Source organism: Myotis myotis, unplaced genomic scaffold (assembly GCF_014108235.1).
Source record: "Myotis myotis isolate mMyoMyo1 unplaced genomic scaffold, mMyoMyo1.p scaffold_m19_p_10, whole genome shotgun sequence".
Taxonomy (NCBI): domain Eukaryota; kingdom Metazoa; phylum Chordata; class Mammalia; order Chiroptera; family Vespertilionidae; genus Myotis; species Myotis myotis.
The window spans coordinates 68,511,430-68,528,902 of NW_023416314.1; the positions used below are offsets into that span (position 1 = coordinate 68,511,430).

Below are 17,473 nucleotides of genomic sequence, written 5' to 3' on the forward strand. Positions count from 1 at the left end.
TTCGTGCACACACCCCTCAACGGGAGACCCGCGAGAGCAGACGCGGTGTTCCCCTCAGTATCCCCGGCACCTGAGCCAGGCCGCGGATACCGCAGGTGCCCAATAAATGCACGGAGCCCTACACCGACACATCCGCCCAGCCGCTCCTTCTGGAGCAGGCGTAGACTTGAAGGAGTTGCAAGAAATAAAAGCGGGATGTGGGAGGCAGGCGGCAGGAACCACAGTGTGATCTGTTAACAGTGGGAGAGGAGAGAGAATGAATTCATTTCCTCCCTGAAGTAATTTGCCTGTAAATATTCACAAAGCACGTAATTTCTCTCAGCCTTCCCATTAAAAAGAAACTCATAAATAAACCAGTCTACCCAGGGGCTTTGCACACAGACCGCTGTTTCTGTCCTAAAATACCAGGGTGACTACATTTATTTAGCTGTAACCGCCCCTCTACCCCCAAAGAGTCCCAGAGGGTGTCCGGAAGTGGCTCACCTACAGAGCTAGGGGGTGGCTTGGCAGAAGCCAGCGCTGGTCACCCAGGAGCTGAGGTAACTTTTCCTGCAAGGCCCCAGGAGTAGCTGACCCAGCATCCCAGAGGCCAGAACAGGTGGCCTCGCTGGCCAGGGTTTGGCTTGGCAAACTGTCCCCCCCAACCCCCGCCCCCAGCACGACTTCCCGTTGGAGGGTCAGAGGTCACACACAGATAGGCCTCTGTGCTCCAAGTGGAGGCCTTGATAAGGAGAAAAACAAATGCCTTCTTAGACGCTAGAAACGCATGACGTACAGAGGGGCTATTTGAAGCCAGCATCCCCTGGGCAGGGTCTCTGTCAGGGCAGAAGTCTTCCACTCAGTGAACCAGGGCCCCTCAGAAGTTACCCAGGGTCTTCTTGGTGTCCTTCCCTGAGCACCCCAGGAAGGGCAAACATCAGCCAGACAGGGGCAGGAAGCAGACTCAAGGGAGGGGGGGTCTCTATCTCCCTCTCCAGACTGACCGTGCAAACTCTGGGGGCACCAACAGGGAGCTCGGGCCCTGAGCCCAATCCCGCTAACATGCTGGGGATATGAACACATCCAGGAAAGCTTGTTAACCTGGACTCAACCAAGTCCTAGGGCAGTGATGGCGAACCTTTTGAGCTCGGCGTGTCAGCATTTTGAAAAACCCTAACTTAACTCTGGTGCCGTGTCACATATAGAAATTTTTTGATATTTGCAACCATCGTAAAACAAAGATTTATATTTTTGATATTTGTTATATATTTAAATGCCATTTAACAAAAAAATGAGTTCGCGTGTCATCTCTGACACGCGCGTCATAGGTTCGCCATCACTGTCCTAGGATGACAACGGCAAATAAAAGTGTAAAAGTGTAAAACACTTGCCCCAAGACAAGCTCTCTTGCTCTGAATCATCATGGCATTCCTAGGAGGCATGTTACTATTATTATCCCCATCATATAGAGGGGAAAGCCGAGATCCAGGAATGTAGTTGCACAGGGAGTACAGAACAGAGTCAGGATTAAACCCACACATTCTGGCTCTGGGTCTGTATGCAAAACCACTAGTGTATGGAGGAGGGGAGGCAGGAATGTGGAAAGAAGATGGATGCAGGGACCCAGACCACGGCACATTTGATTTTGTCAGGGGAGAGAGTATGTGTGTGCCATTTTTCTTTTCAATATACGAAGACCCTGATGTGCAGCCCACTCACATCATTACCTCACTTAATCTCAGCAAAGCATGTCAGGGAAAGGTTATTATGACCAATTCATGGGTGAAGAAGCTGAGGCTCACATAGCTTCATGGTCTTCTTCCAGCTCGCAAGTGAGAGCCAGGATCGGAGTCTGGGCCAACTCACCACCGTGGGCCACCTCTGCTGGCTTCAGGTCAAGCTCCTCCACCAGTCAGAGAGTGACTTGGGGCAGGTCCTTCACTAGTTGGACCTCAGTTTCCACATCTGTAACGTGGTCCCTTCTTGAGCCCCACCCCAGGGTAACTGGGAAGACAGGAGGTGGCAGTGAACAAGGACCATGGCAAAGCACACAGCCTACGCCACAGGCTCTAAAGCGTGAGAACCGGCTGTACCCAGAGGACTGACATTTCCAACCGTGCGCCCGACGCCCCACAGGATGCCTCGCCAGCAAAGAGATTCAATTATGGTCATTATGGTGCACTCAGGAAAACCAGGGAGCAGGCTAATACATTTTAGAAAGATTTGCAGCAACAGAGGTTGGATCAAAACGAGTCTGCTACTTAACCCTCAGTTAAGCAGAAAATCCATTTAACCACAAGGCAACACTGTCTTCCTAGTCTCCAATCACTTTTTTTTCTACTGTCTTCCAGTTAGAGTCATGTTTTTATCACCCTGAAGCTGCCTTAGAATGAAAAATAAGTTCATTGATGGAGATAAAGATGTGGGGAGGGAGGGAAGTCTCTGTGGGTTTGCAGCCCCTGGACCAACACCCTTGAACCTTTGCTCCCTCTACTCCAAGGACAATCTGCTTAGATCCATCACTGCCAAAGTTGGTTTGGAGAAAGCAGCCTGAGGGGCCCAAGAGGGAGTGCTAATTCACCTCCCACAGGGAGTAAGCCCAACATCTGTCGTCATTGGAAGCTCGCAGAAAGAGGCTGGGGAAGGGATGTGCTTAGGGGGACCATCGGGGCTAGACCCCGAGACCTGCCACAAGCAGGGGAAATCGGAGTGGTCAGAGAGGCACGATCAAGAGAAGGGAGAGATTCAAGTTAGGGAGGGTGTTCCCCACAAAATGAGAAAGAAGACACATGAACCAGATAGCGTTCTCTGTCCTTAAACAAAGCAGCATTGGTACACACCTGCAAAGACACACTCTCCGGACATGGAATTGTTGGATGAAATGCCGTACAGAATGCTCAGCTAAGTTTAAAGTTCAGATGAAAAACAAATAATTTTTGATTTGTATTGGCATGCCGAGGGTGGGACTCACATTGCATGGGACTTCCACTAAAAAATTACTCATAGTCTACACGAAGTTCAAGTTTCACCGGGGTGTCTGTGGTTTAATTGACTAGACCTGGCTCCTCCTCCCAGAGGCACGCATCTAGCAGAGGAGACAAGCTGCACGTCCCCTGGCCCGCGCTGCCCAGGAAGGTCCCGCACAGCTGCGATGCAGGACGGTGAGCAGAGAAAAGCAGGAAGCCAAACTGCACGGACCTTCTGGAGGCAGCTCTGCTGAATGTGCGCCTGAGCGGGAACAAAAGCAGGAAACGAGTGGGCCTCCTGTCCGGAGAGGGGGACCGAATGACTTCTTCTTCCTCTAGTTCCAAGCTCTCTGTCTGTAACGTTGTTCTATTGTCTTCATAGGTGCAGCGTACACATGCACACAAAACCGCCAACTTTTCTTATCTTTGAGCGAATCAGGTTTCCTATCAGATTTTGAGCTCGCTGAAGCCGGGGACTGGGAATGTTTAATCTTGGTATCCCAAAGGATGCTCAGGGAATGAGGGAGGGAGGAAGAAAGAAGAGGGAGGGAAAGAAGGGGTGGAGAAAGAGAGTAAAGAAGGACCAGTCGTTACAAATGCCAAGAGTTGGGAAATCCCAGCTAGAAAGTGACTTCTGAGGGTCACGAGCCCTCCCGGCTGGAGGAACTGCTGTCACCCTGAGTCTCCTCGCTACTCCTGGCTGGGGCGGCCCCTGCGGTCGTGGGCCGGGGTGGTATGTGGACAGCAGGCAGCACAAAGCCCAGCCTCTGTCCTGAGGTCCCCTGCTCCCCAGTCCTCTGCAGAGAGCCACCACCCAGCAAGGGGACGCACTGCAGGATGTGGGGACAGGCCTGGGAGCTCCCGGAGCCAGAGAGCAGATTCCGCACCCTCCTGCTCTGCCCGGCCCGCTCCTGTGGACATGCCTGCCTCTTAGTGCAAGTTCAAACAGATGCGTGTTCCTAAGAAGCCTTGTCTCTGAGGTCTGGGAGCAAATCTCAGCACCAAAGGGACATTTCCTACCGAAAAGGCTCTGCAGGGAGTCAGGGCAGAAATAAAAACCAAAAGCCCTGGATCCTTATCTCCTGGTATTTATGAGGCTTTTTATAGAATGGCTGCCTCCAAGGACCGCATGACCGAAAGAGAAAGGGAAGGAGAGAGAAGGCCAGGCAGGCATCCCACTGAGCAAGGCTGGACGTGTCCCCAGGAGGGCACACTGTCACCCTGAGGATGAAGCTTTCAGTGCCCAGCTCTCTGTAACGCTAGGCATTGTACCCAGATGGCATTCACAACTGGAGCCATCAGGAACCGGAGCCAAATTCCTACCAACTAAGGGTCCCCTGGACACCACGCTCTCTGCTGCCTCCACCTCAGCCTAGACTAGACCCCTACAAAGCCCTTCTACACCTCTCCCACCTGGAAGCTACCTGGTCACACTGCAGGACCAGCCACAGGTCTCCTTTTCAGGATCTTCTGTGTACCTTCCGCCCCTCCCCTACCCCCAGCAACAACCCACTTGTAGACACCTCCGTATTGGCATGCCAAGGGTGGGGCAGTGGGAGCAATCTGTAGGCCATAGGGCAGGGGTGGGCAAACTTTTTGACTCGAGGGCCACAATGGGTTCTTAAACTGGACCGGAGGGCCGGAACAAAAGCATGGATGGAGTGTTTGTGTGAACTAATATAAATTCAAAGTAAACATCATTACATAAAAGGGTAGGGTCTTTTTTTTTTTTTTTAGTTTTATTCATTTCAAAGGGGCCGGATCCAGCCCGCGGGCCGTAGTTTGCCCACGGCTGCCATAGGGGGTGAATTGTCTGTAGATAATTAAAAAGCAAACAAAACAAAACAAAACATGAAAAGCTGACAATTCTAAACAATGTCAGTGATAAAACACTCTGCCTTAAAAAAAAAATATTTTGTCGCTCTAAGTTCTTAACAATTGCTATAGTCGCTGATGAGTTTTAATATGTATGTAAGCTTCAAATGAAAGCACTGTTATACCTTAATCTTTAATAAACATGGTGCTTACATGGCAGTTAGTTCAGAGAACATCCTCTTATCCAGCCAGACCCAACATGAGCTGATCCTGTTACACACGTTCATCTCCGTGTGGAGAATAAGGATACAGGATCCCTGGAGTTCTCTGTAGCCAGTTCCCATCTCCAGCCCCGATGCCACTTGATATTCCCCCACTTACACAGTAGATCTGCACTAAGCCATGATACACAGTGGTTGTGAGGACAGGAAACGGAAACTGGATTACTGTCCTTGCACAATTTACAATAGCTAAGATTTGGAAACAGCCAAAGTGCCCATCAGCAGATGAGTGGATTAGAAAACTGTGGTACATCTACATAATGGAATACTACGCTGCTGTAAAAAAGAAGGAATTCGTACCATTTGCAACAGCATGGATGGAACTGGAGAGCATCATGCTAAGCGAAATAAGCCAGTCAGAGAAAGATAATTATCACATGATATCACTCATTTGTGAAATAAAATGAACAACAGAAACTGATGAACAAAAGTAAAACCAGAGACATAGAAGCATCAAACAGACTGTCCAACCTACGAGGGAAGGCAAGGGAGGAGGGGGTAAGAGATCAACCAAAGGACTTGTATGCATACATATGAGCATAACCAATGGATACAGACAGTAGAGGGTGAGGGTATATGCTGAGGGGTGGGAGTGGCTGGGGAGCAGTCAATGGGGGGGAAAGGAGACTTATGTAATACTTTAAACAATAAAGAATTTAAATTATAAGAAAGGATAATAAAAGAATACTACGACTAATTCTATGCCCATAAATTACTAACCTAGATAAAATAGATTAATTCCTTGAAAGACACAATCTGCCAAAACTCACACAAGATGAAATAGGCAATCTGAACAGGCCTGTGTCTATTAAATAAATTGAATCAATGATTAATAACCTTTTAAAACAGAAAGCATCAGGCCCATTTAGGTTCACTGGTGAATTCTACCAAACACCTAGGTAAGAAATTATACTAACTCTCCACAATCTCTTCTAGAAGATATGAACAGAAAGAGTATTTAATAGCTCATTCTAGGAGGCCAGCATTACCCTAATACCAAAACCAGACAAAGAAAACTATAGGCCAATATCTCTCATTAACATGGATACAAAAATCCTCAAGAAAGTAATAGCAAATCAAATCCAGCAATATATAAAGAGAATTATAGACCAGAGTCAGGGAATTTATCCCAGGTATCCAAGGCTGGTTTAGCATTCAAAAGTCAATTAAGGTAACCCATCACATCAACAGGCTAAAGAAGAAAAAAATCACATGATTATATTAGTAGATGCAGAAAAAGCATTTGACAAAATCCAACATCCATTCATGATTTTTGAAAAACTTGGCAATCTAAGAATAGAGGGGGATTTCCTCCACTTGATAAAGAACATCTGCAAAGAACATACCGATAACACCATACTTGTGGTGAGGAACCAAGAGCTCTCCCACTAACAGCAGGAACAAGGCAAGGATGTCCCCTCTCACCACTGCTTTTCAACATTGTACTGGGAGCCCTGGCTAATACAATACGACAAAGTTTTCTTTTGATTATTGAGAAGGAAGCTTTTTTTTTTACAGGTTTGCTTTTTTTTTTACAAATTGGAAAGGAAGAAATGCAACTGTCTTTGTTCACAGATGCCCTGATTGTGTAGAAAATCTTTTAAAAATGTGATAATAAACTCATGGAACTAATAAGCATTTATAGCAAAGCAAGGTTGCAGAACACAAGGTTAATATACAAAAATCAATTGCTTCCTATATACCAGCAATGAGCAAGTAGAATCTGAATTTAAAACACAATACCATTTCTATTAGCACCAAAAGGAATAAAATATTTAGGTATAAATGTAACAAAATATTCACAAGATCTATATGAGAAAAGCTACAAAACTATAATGAAAGACATTAAAGGAGAAGTAAATAATTGGATAGACATTCCATAGTCATGGATAGGAAGACTCGATATTGTCAATATATCAGTTTCTTCCAATGTGATCTACAGATTCAATGCAAGCTCAAACAAAATCTCAGCAAGTTGTTTTGTAAATATTGACAAACTGATTCTAAAATTTATGTGGAGAGGCAAAAGACCCAGAATAGTCAACACAATATTGAAGAAGAACAAAGCTGGAGGATTGACACTACCTGACTTCAAGACTTGCTATAAAGCTACATTAATCAAGACAGTGTGGTAGTAGTGAAATAGTAAATAAATCAGTGAACCAGAACAGAGAGCCCAGAAATAGACCCACATAAATATAGTCACCTGATCTTTGACAAAAGAACAAAGGTAATGCAAAGGAGAAGAAGTAGTCTTTTCAACAAATGGTGCTGGAACAACGAGACCTCCATATACAAAAGAGTGAATTTAGACACCGATCTTACAATCCTTGCAAAAATGCACTCAAAATGGATCACAAACCTAAATGTAAAACTCAAAACTCTAAAATTCCTAAAAGACAACACAGAAGAAAAATCTAGATGACTTTTTGTATGGCAATAACTTTTTAAAAATACAACACCAAAGGTATTATCTATTTAAAAAAACAATCAGCTGAACTTCATTAAAATTTTTTAAATGATGCTCTTTGAAAGACACTGTTAAGAGGAGACAAAGAGTTGGAGAAAATATTTGCAAAAGATACATAGGTAAAGGACTGTTATCCAAAATAGCAAAGAACTCTTCAAACTGAGCAATCAGTAAATGAACAACAGATGAAGAAATGGCAAAAGACCTGAACGGACAAGTCACCAAGATATACAGAGGGAAAACAAGCACGTAAGAAAGAAGATGCTCAACATCATATGTCATTAGGAAATTGCAAATTAAAACAATAACGCGATACCACTACAAGCGATTAGGATGGCCAACATCCAAAACACTGACAACACTACATGCTGGGAGGATGTGGAGCAGCAGGAGCGCTCATACACTGCTGGTGGGAATGCAAATGGTACAGCCACTTGGGAAGATAGATTGGCAGTTTCCCTCAAAATTAAACATACTTTTACCATATGACCCAGCAATCGCGCTTCTTGGTATTTACCCAAATGAGTTGAAAACGTATGTCTACAGAAAACCTGTGCACAGATATTTATAGCAGCTTTATTCATAATTGCCAAAACTTGGAAGCAGCCCAGATGTCCTTCAGGAGATGAATTGATAAATAAACCATAGCACACCCAGACAATGGAATATTATTCAGCTTTAAAAAGAAATGAGCTTAGCGGCATGATTCACAATAGCTAAACCGTGAAGCAAAAGTGTCCACTGACGATGAATGGATAAGCAAAATGTAGTTAAGCACATACAAAAAAAGGAAGGAAATTCTGACCTATGCTACAACATGAATGAAACTTGAGGACATTATGCTAAATGAAATAAACCAGTCACACACAAAACAAATACTATATGGTTCCACCTATATAAGGTACTCAGAGTAACAAAAATCATGGGCACAGAAAATATACTGGTGGTTACAGGAGCTGGGGAAAGAGGGGGACAGGGAGTTTTTATTTAATGGGTATAGGGTTAGTTTTGCAAGATAAAAAGAGTTCTAGAGATGAATAGTGGTGATAGTTGTACAACAATGTGAATGCACTTAATACTAATGATTTGTACTCTTAAAAGTGGCTAAGACAGTAAATTTTATGTGATATACATTTCACCACAATAAAGAAAAATGGAAAAAGAAAAGAGCTATCAAGTCATGAAAAGATGTGGAGGAAACAAATATATATTACTAAGTGAAAGAAGCCGATCGTAAAAGGCAGCATATTATATTATTCCAACTCTATGACATTCTGGAAAAGGCAAAATTATGAAGACAGTAAAAAGATCAGTGATTGCCAGGGCTTAGGGGGGAGGGCAGAAAGAATTGGCGGAGCACAGAGGATTTTTAGGGCAGTGAAAGTATTCTGTATGATACTCTGTTCGTGGGTACATGTCATTATACGTTTGTCAAAGCCCATTGAAGGCACAACACTAACAGTGAACCTGGGATGGGCTTTGGGTGATAATGATGTGCCACCGTAGGTTCACCGATTGCAATATATGTCCCACTGTGGTGCGATGTCAGGAGTGGGGAGGCCCTAGGTGTGTGTATGGGGGGAGACGATGATGACTCTGCACTTCCCCCTCAGTGTTGCTGTGAACCTAAAAATATATTTTTTTAAAATATATTTTATTGATATTTTACAGAGAGGAAGGGAGAGGGATAGAGAGTTAGAAACATCGATGAGAGAGAAACATTGATCAGCTGCCTCCTGCACACCTCCTACTGGGGATGTGCTCGCCACCAAGGTACATGCCCTTGACCGGGATCGAACCTGGGACCTTTCAGTCCGCAGGCTGACGCTCTATCCACTGAGCCAAACCGGTTAGGGCATAAGTTGATTTTTTTTAAAAAGGCCTGAGTCCAGAGCCCAGTCTCCTTCCTCGGTCCCACAGTGCCTTCCTTTTCTAACACGGCCCTGCCCAGCAGCCTCCCGACTGGGCACCGTAACAGTGCCCCATCCTCCTCTGAAAACCGGTAGATGCTTATCCATTCATCATCAACGGACACTTGCTTCACGGTTTAGCTATTGTGAATGCCCCAGAAAGGGAGACACCTCGGCAAATCCCCAAGCCCAGGGAATGGCATGGGTCATTCTTCTCCCATCAGCAGCTCTGGGCAGGTAACAAACTACCACAGCTAACAACACTGCCAGCAGATCTGGAATCGCTCCTGAATTCCAGGACTATTAATCAAAGTCTTATTTTACACTTTTAACTTATAAGAGAAGCAGCTGGGAGGGGCCAAGTGACCACTAGGAGGGAAGACTGGCAGACTAGACCCTCCTCTGCCATTCACAGCTGTGTGGCCCCCTCCAATGCTGACATGGCATCTGCACCTGGGGTCTTCCTCCCTCCCTCTTTGCCCTACCTGGTGGGTGTTTGAAAATTCAGCTGTGATTCACACTGTGGATATAAGTCATTATTTTAAAACAACAAAGAAAAGCCTCTTAGGCGGGCTTTCTGCTAAGTTTTGCTGCATAAACAGAAAAGCAATCATTTGCTCATTCTTTAGATGGCGGAAAGGAAGACTTCTTATCTCTCCATGATGTCAAGGAGGTCACCCCACATGGTGATGGGTCTGCCTGGCCTTGCTCTCCCAGCCACCCATGCCAGGGAGACGGGGTATCCCCGAAGGGACACTCCACCGACTTGGCCTCCTAGAAGGACCAGCAGGTATGTGGCCCTGGGATGAACCTTCCTGAGTAAATGTAAAACAACTTGAAAAAGAAAAGAAGGAAAAGGTTTGGGATGGAAAAGGGCCAAGAAGGGAGAAAAGGACCAGGGAGCTGCCACGCGTCCCATGTGGACGTGAGGCTGGCCTGAGGCCAGAAGCTCTGGCAGACGTTGGGCTGAGTGAGCAGGAAATGGGTGGTGAAAACCTGTCATCCTGTCCCCTCGAATACGTGTCCCAGACAGAGAACGAGGGGGAAGCCAGGAAGGCAGATGAGGCCTGGGGGCTGCGGCCCTTCCTGTGCTTAAACTCAGGGCTTGTACCCCACCAGTCAGAATTAGGGAAAACTGAGGGGTGGTGTTCAGCCACTGCAATTATAGCCACCGTTTTCTGGAATGTGGATTCCTTCCTAGGCGGTGGACATGTCTGACATCCCTCATCTCATTTAATCTTGACCATGAGTCCGCAATTGTCATGACTCTCTTCGTCTAACAGGAGAATAAACTGAGTTCATTTGCCCAACCTAATAACTAGCTAAAAAAAAATAGTCCTGAGCTTCATCTAATGCCAAAGCTATGCTCGCCCTCTGGCATCCTCAGAGGGAGGCAGAGGTGACTAGGACCTTCCAGCCAGCAGATGAGAAGGGGGAGGTAGAGATGCTGGAGAACAGCCTGGAGGAAAAGGGGTGATGCAGCCCACAAGGCAGATTTGGGGCAAGTAGACGGAGGGTATAAGTAAATAGATGTCAGCTCAGCACAAGGAGACACTCTGACCATCAGAGACAGCCCAAGACAGCCCCAGGCAGCACAGGCCACAATGGAGGCCATGAGCCCCAAACCCTGGAAGCAGTGAGGCTGATATTGACAACCACCTGGCAAGAACTTTGGGGCGGAGATTCTACCTCGCATTCAGTTGTCTGTAAGCCAGGGGTTCTCAACCTGTGAGTCGCGACCCTTCCACAGGGGTCGCCTAAGACCATTGGAAAACACATATATAATTACATATTGTTTTTGTGATTAATCACTATGCTTTAATTATGTTCAATTTGTAACAATGAAATTAGGGGTCACCACAACATGAGGAACTGTATTAAAGGGTCGCGGCATTAGGAAGGTTGAGAACCACTGCAAGCCCTTCAGCCTTCATAGAGTGACCCATTTGACCCTCCCCCAACCCTCTGCATGAATAGCAGAGAATATTGGTCCTACAGAGACCATGAGGATGCTCAGAGAGGTGGAGCAACTAGCCCAAGGTCACACAGTGGAGCAGAGCTGTGACTGGGACCCAGGTCTTCCTCCAAACCATATTAGGTGTGGGTTGGAGTTTAATCAAGCTCACCTGAAATACTGGCCTCTGTTCTCACCTTTGTCATCCATGAGGCCGCCCCAGAGTCAGGGAGGATCAGGATGTCTCCCTCATTCCCCTCTCTCAACTCGATAGTGGCCTCTTCACTGTCATGATTGTGGCTTGGCTTCAGGGCTGCATCCTCTCCCCCTGCACTGCCCTGGGTCATCCCAGCAGCCTCCCGACTGGGCACCGTAACAGTGCCCCATCCTCCTCTGAAAACCGGTAGTGCTCCGCTGTGGAATCAGCTGGGGAGCTTTAAAATATACTAACACTCCTCCAAAGTTACACATGAAGCAATAGTACTCAGCACAGCTGAGTGCCTGGTGCTGGCATGAGTATCTACACATTGACCAATGGAATGGAATTGCAAATCCACAAACACACCTACATCTATGGCCAACTGATTTTCAATGAGGGGGCAAAGACTATTCAATGGGGGAAAGAATAGCGCCTTCTATACGTGGTGCTGGGCCAACTGGATAACCACATGCAAAAGAATGAAGTTGGACCCCTACCTCACACCATATACCACAAAAGTTAACTCGAAATGAATCAGGGCCCTAAATATAAGATCCTGCTTTCAGATCTCAGCAGGAGGAAGGTCCCGATGCCTCCTAGAAATTGCCTTGGCTTGCCAGCTTGGCCCATTGCAGTGGTCTGGCTAGGAGATAAAGACACCAGGGACTCCCCTTTTTGCAAAGTCCATGCAAAGCCAAGTAGAGAACATGGGAAGAGTGCTACCATGGGCACCCTGGGGTGTCACTGTGGGCATGCAGGATGCTTTATGGACACAGAGGCACTACCATGAGTGCTATGGGGTGATGGCTGAGTCCTGTGGGTGCTTCCTGGCCTCTATGGGCCCTGTGGGGAGCCACAGTGCAGGTGCTGTCATTGCCACCATGGGAAGCCACTGTGGTGCTGTGGGGTACAGCTCTGGGCACACACAGGGTGCTCCGTAGGTGTGCAGGGGTGCCTCATGGCCACTGTGGGTGCTATGGAGTGATATAGCAAGCACGCTACCATTGGGGCAAGAGCCCTGTGTTTGGATCCTAATAAACTTGCTGCTTTTTAGAGGTGAAACCTAGAGTAATTTACTTCTATGAACACCAGTTGTCCTCACCTATAAAAACTGTATTAATACCTGCTTCTTGGGTTGTGGGGGGGATCAGCTATTATCTACAGAAAGGGTCCAGTGAAGATCATCAGGGCCAAGTGTAAACTACGGGATAAAGGCTCAGGAAGAACAGTTCATACCCGAGGTGGCCCCCAGCTCTCAGAACGGAGAGCTGACACAACCCAGGTCCCATACTCAGACCTTTTTTAGACCAGGCATGGAAAGAGGTATGTGTCTCCAGGGTAACCCCACTGTTTGGTCATAACACCCAGCTCTCACATCTCAAGAGCCTGAGCCTCTTCAAAGAGGTCACCTTGGGAGGCCTCATTACTCCAGGGGACTGCCATCGCTCAAAGCAAACAGGTATGTCTTGCTGGCGGTTTCCTCGCCCTCACAACCACCCAGTGGTTTGCCAAAAACTGAGGCTCTGGGAGATCCAATCACTCGCCTGAAGTCAAACAGCTACTGAGAAGGCAGAGCTGGGACTCAGCCTCCACCCGTCTGACTCCCAAACCCCAGCAAACATTTCCCACAACAGCACATGCCTGTCTGCCTGTGGCCATATGGTCATCTTTGTATTTTTCCTGTGACTCTAACATGGATCTGTTTCCTGGCTAACAACAGGGGTAAGGCTGAATCACTCCGCTCCCTGCACAGCTCCCCTGAAGATAACCCAGAAACAATAACACGCTTGCTTCTTTTTCATGTACTTAAAGAAATTCTTGGCTAGCATGGCTCAGTGGTTGAGCGTCGACCTATGAACCAGGAGGTCACGGTTCGATTTCCTGTCAGGGCACATGCCTGGGTTTCGGACTCCATGCTCAGTGTGGGGCGTCATTGATGATTCTATCTCTTTCTCGCTCTCCCTTCCTTTCTGAATCAGTAAGAGTATGCTTTAAAAAAGGAGATTCTTTCCCTTCGTTCACCCAGGCCCTCAGCTTCCTCTGATTAGAGAAACACCCGTAGCAGAAAGGTCCTGGGGAAGTTAAGCCTTTTCCGACTCACTTCAGAGCCTTCTCCTGAGTAAGAAAGCCATGCAAGATCCAGGCGCTGTGATAAGGCAATAGCTTCCTGTGAGGATAGGGCATCTGCTGCAGGAGGCTTACAATTAAGATGGTGGCCCGACAGCTGGCCAGGCTGGGGCACTGCAGGGCACAGGCGCTATTGAGGGGGAGAGAGAGCCCACACAGGTGCCAGGTCTCACCACTCCTCTGAGGCTGTCCACTAGGGCCTCAGCCTGGCTCCGCTTTACCTGCCTTGGGGAGCTGGCCAACCTGCCTTGGATTGCAGCTGGGAAAATCCTGGCCAGCCAGCACAGCCCGAAAGTGAGAGGATGAACTGGGAGAGCAGGGAACTCTCAGATCAGTGAAGAGGACAGTAACCCAGTGCTTCCCCACCACGGGCACCAGAGGCAACCAAAACTGCAAATGCCATCAGGCGGCTGGTGCAGCCCCCCTCCAAGGGCTCCCTCCCTCCAATCCCTCGGCCCTCACTTCCTGGGTGGACTCAGGAGCAACCCTGACCTGCAGTCCCCTCAACAGGGCAACCAGCCTCATGAGACCCCACTTGAGTATCAGCCTCTCCCCTCACACATCACACTTGCTCCCCATTCCTGAACAAACATTTGGGGTGGCGACAAGAGTAAAGTGACTCTTCACCTGCCCTGCATTCCCCAGCAGAGCTCTCTCACTCAGGGAGGGCGGGCTTGGAGGGCAGGGAGAGGAGAGGAGATTACACCCTCTTATGTGACTGAGTTGAGATGCCGCTCCACCATGATGCCAAAATCATACCTCTTTCAACTGGTCTTTTCTTTCAGGGGTGGCAGGATTCTCTTGAGGTCTCTCTCTGATGGTGGCTTCAGAAGACACTCTGGAGGGAGGAGAGAGAGAAGTAAGCTTTAAGAAGGTGTAGGTTAGCAGGGCATGGGGCTTCTGGGGGCCAGCCCAGTCCAGATACGCACCCACTCTCTGAGTGCATGCTCCCTCCTTGCACCTCCGCAGGTGCAGCAGCCAGACAGGTTCCCCTGGCCAGAAAGACAGAACTCAGCACCCAGCCCCACCCAGGTTCCCAGGATGGCGTCCCCAGGGCCTATCGATTGGGACATATTTTCCGTCTTCTAACATCAGCCCCAGAGCCTGTGCAACGTCCATGTGATGACTTTGAGAGATGCTAATTACAACATCGCATCATGTTTCTTTGCTTCTAGCTAGAATTTTATCAACTTGGTGTGGGAACCCCATTTTCCTTAGGCGGAAAAACGGTGCTCTGAGTAATTTTGGAAATGTGAAAGGGAATTAATCATTGCCTAATGAAAGCAGGCTTTGGGGGCGGAACAAACCTTTCAAGGTCTGGAATCCATGAAGAGATAAGTCATAAGAGGAGGGGCTGTTGGTGGTGAAAAAACAGCTCAGCCCCAGAGTGCAGGGGCCAAAGTCCCACCCCTCCCACTTCCTCTGTCCATATGACTGAGTCCCAGGTCACAGGAGAAGGATCAAATTTACTGTGCCCAGGCCACACACCTGCCTGCCAGGGCTTAGGCCAGTCCCAGGGGACCAGGTTATTCATTGAGTGCACTGCTGAGGAACAAAAGCAAAACTTATAGCAGACAGGGCAGAGCCAAGTTCCCTGACCTCCCCTCCCCCCCTCCCCTCTCCGGCTGCCCTCAATGGCCAGGCTGCACAGTGGAAGCCCTGATCGAGTTTCAGGCTACCTCAAACGATTATGACAATCAGCCCGACGCCCTCTCCAATTCTATGAGGAAGTATTAGCACTTCAGGGATGAGGACCAGGGATTCCGAGGCATTAAATAACTTGCCCAGGGTCATAGCTCTGAACTGGGGCAGAACTAGGACTAGAACTTGGGTCCCTGGGAAGTCAAGCCTGGTGCAAGTGCCACTTCCACAGTGAGAGGTGCAAGCAGGAGAGCCGTGAGTGCAAGGTCTGCTCTGCAGTGCATTGTCCTCACAGAGGGCATTCTCAGGGGTTCCCTGCTAACTGATGGGGAACAGGGCTTGGCCAGAGGATATTACCTCCACCTCTACCTCTACCTCATTCATCCAGACATTGTCAGCCTGGGGACCTCATGCATAGGGGCCAGACTAAGGCTACAATCAGAGGAATTCGTGATACATATACACATGCATGGACATATATTTTCTAACTACAATTTTCTAACTACATATTGGAAGTTCTTCCTTCCCCATGCATCCTAATTAACAGATAGAATCTCTGCAAAGACTCTGTACTGTGTGCCCTTCTAAATCTCACTCTATGTGAGCCCACATGCAGACAGTGTGACTTTATACAAATGGGATCCTGCCACAGATGTTCTACATACAAGGCCGCTTATCAGGGATATCATGTCTACCCATGACTGTGACACTACACAGACCTTCGGAGTCGTTTTCACAGCTGCACAGTGCCCCAGAGTGCATGTGCTCCACAATATAGTGTCCTCCTCCCCATGGATATGTGGGGTATTTCTGTTTCCGGCCATTGCAACCTTGCAGTGACCCCCACATCTCTGCGTGGAAATGTCCGTGCACTTCCAAAGCCTAGAAGCGGGTTGGCTGGGCAGAGGCTCTGACTAGAATTCAGCCGTGGGCAAACTACGGCCCATTTGAAATGAAAAAAACTAAAAAAAAAAAAAAAGACCGTACCCTTTTATGTAATGATCTTTACTTTGAATTTATATTAGTTCACACAAACACTCCATCCATGCTTTTGTTCCGGCCCTCCGGTCCAGTTTAAGAACCCATTGTGGCCCTCGAGTCAAAAAGTTTGCCCACCCCTGGACTAGATGTACACAAACCGCCTTCCCAAAATGCTGGGTGGGTTCCCCTCCCATCGCAGGGCAGAGGAGCCCTTTTTCTTGGGTGCAAATTGGAAGCCAGGGTTCTGTGGGCAGAAGGGCTGTTCCTGTGACCTCCCAGTAGCCTGGGACTCAGTCCCCAGCACAAAGGGAGGAGGAGATTTCTTGGCTCACGCAGATGGCCGCTGCTTCACTGCCCGGGGGGCATTTCTGAAGACTCAGGCCCACCTGAGCCGGGAACTACATTTACTGGCTCAGAACTGATAATGAGCTTTTATGATCTCTGGGGACCACGAGGAACACGTATTAATGTCAAGCATGCCTGTCAGCCACGCAGCCTGGGTGAATGTCACACATTAACGAAATTACAGGCCGCAGCCACACGGGGAAGGAGCTGGGGGCTGCATGTCGGCGGCGCGCGTAGGCCTGTCAATAACCACATTACTTCCCAGCTTTTGCACTCCCGAGCCTGAAGCTGTCTCCCGTCTTCACAGGAATTCTGCTTTCTTGCAACCTGAGAGGAGATTAGTTTATTACCATTCTGCCCGGAGAGGCAAATCCCAGCACTAATCCTAATTCCCATTTAAGCAGATCTTCATTGTGTGAGGGAAACCAGCTGGGCTCGGAATTTCTTCCCCCTTTTCCCTGAGATCTCATTTCAGCCCCCTCCTCTCCGTGGAGGAGGGAGGTCACTGCAGATGTTGGACCTGGAGCCCTCCTGGGAGGGAGAAAAGAATCCCAGGGTTTAAGGCCAAGAGGGGAGACCGGTGCTGGGTGACAAGAGGCAGCATCGCATGACGGGGAGCCGGGTGACGGTGTTTGCTGTCAGCCTGGCTGTCCTGGGCTGTGGGAAAGAAGGGCCACCACCGTCCAGGTCACAGACTTGGTCTTGCTTTGTACTAAGATCCCACAGATGTGAGGTGGCACAGGCTGAAATGCCCAGTCCAGCCCTAACCAGTTCTGTGACCTCGAGCAAGGACTTTCTGGCTCCA

The 17,473-nt window shown here is 48.1% G+C and overlaps 1 protein-coding gene across 1 annotated transcript in view; it reads right to left on the reverse strand.

Moving 5' to 3' along the window:
- The window catches only part of TSPAN18 (tetraspanin 18), a 146,101-nt gene that overhangs the window by 103,557 nt on the left and 25,071 nt on the right, over window positions 1–17,473 (reverse strand). The window contains exon 2 of the mRNA XM_036326115.1: window positions 14,461–14,539. The gene's annotated coding sequence lies outside the window, so the exon portion shown is untranslated. The remainder of the gene's footprint in view (window positions 1–14,460; window positions 14,540–17,473) is intronic.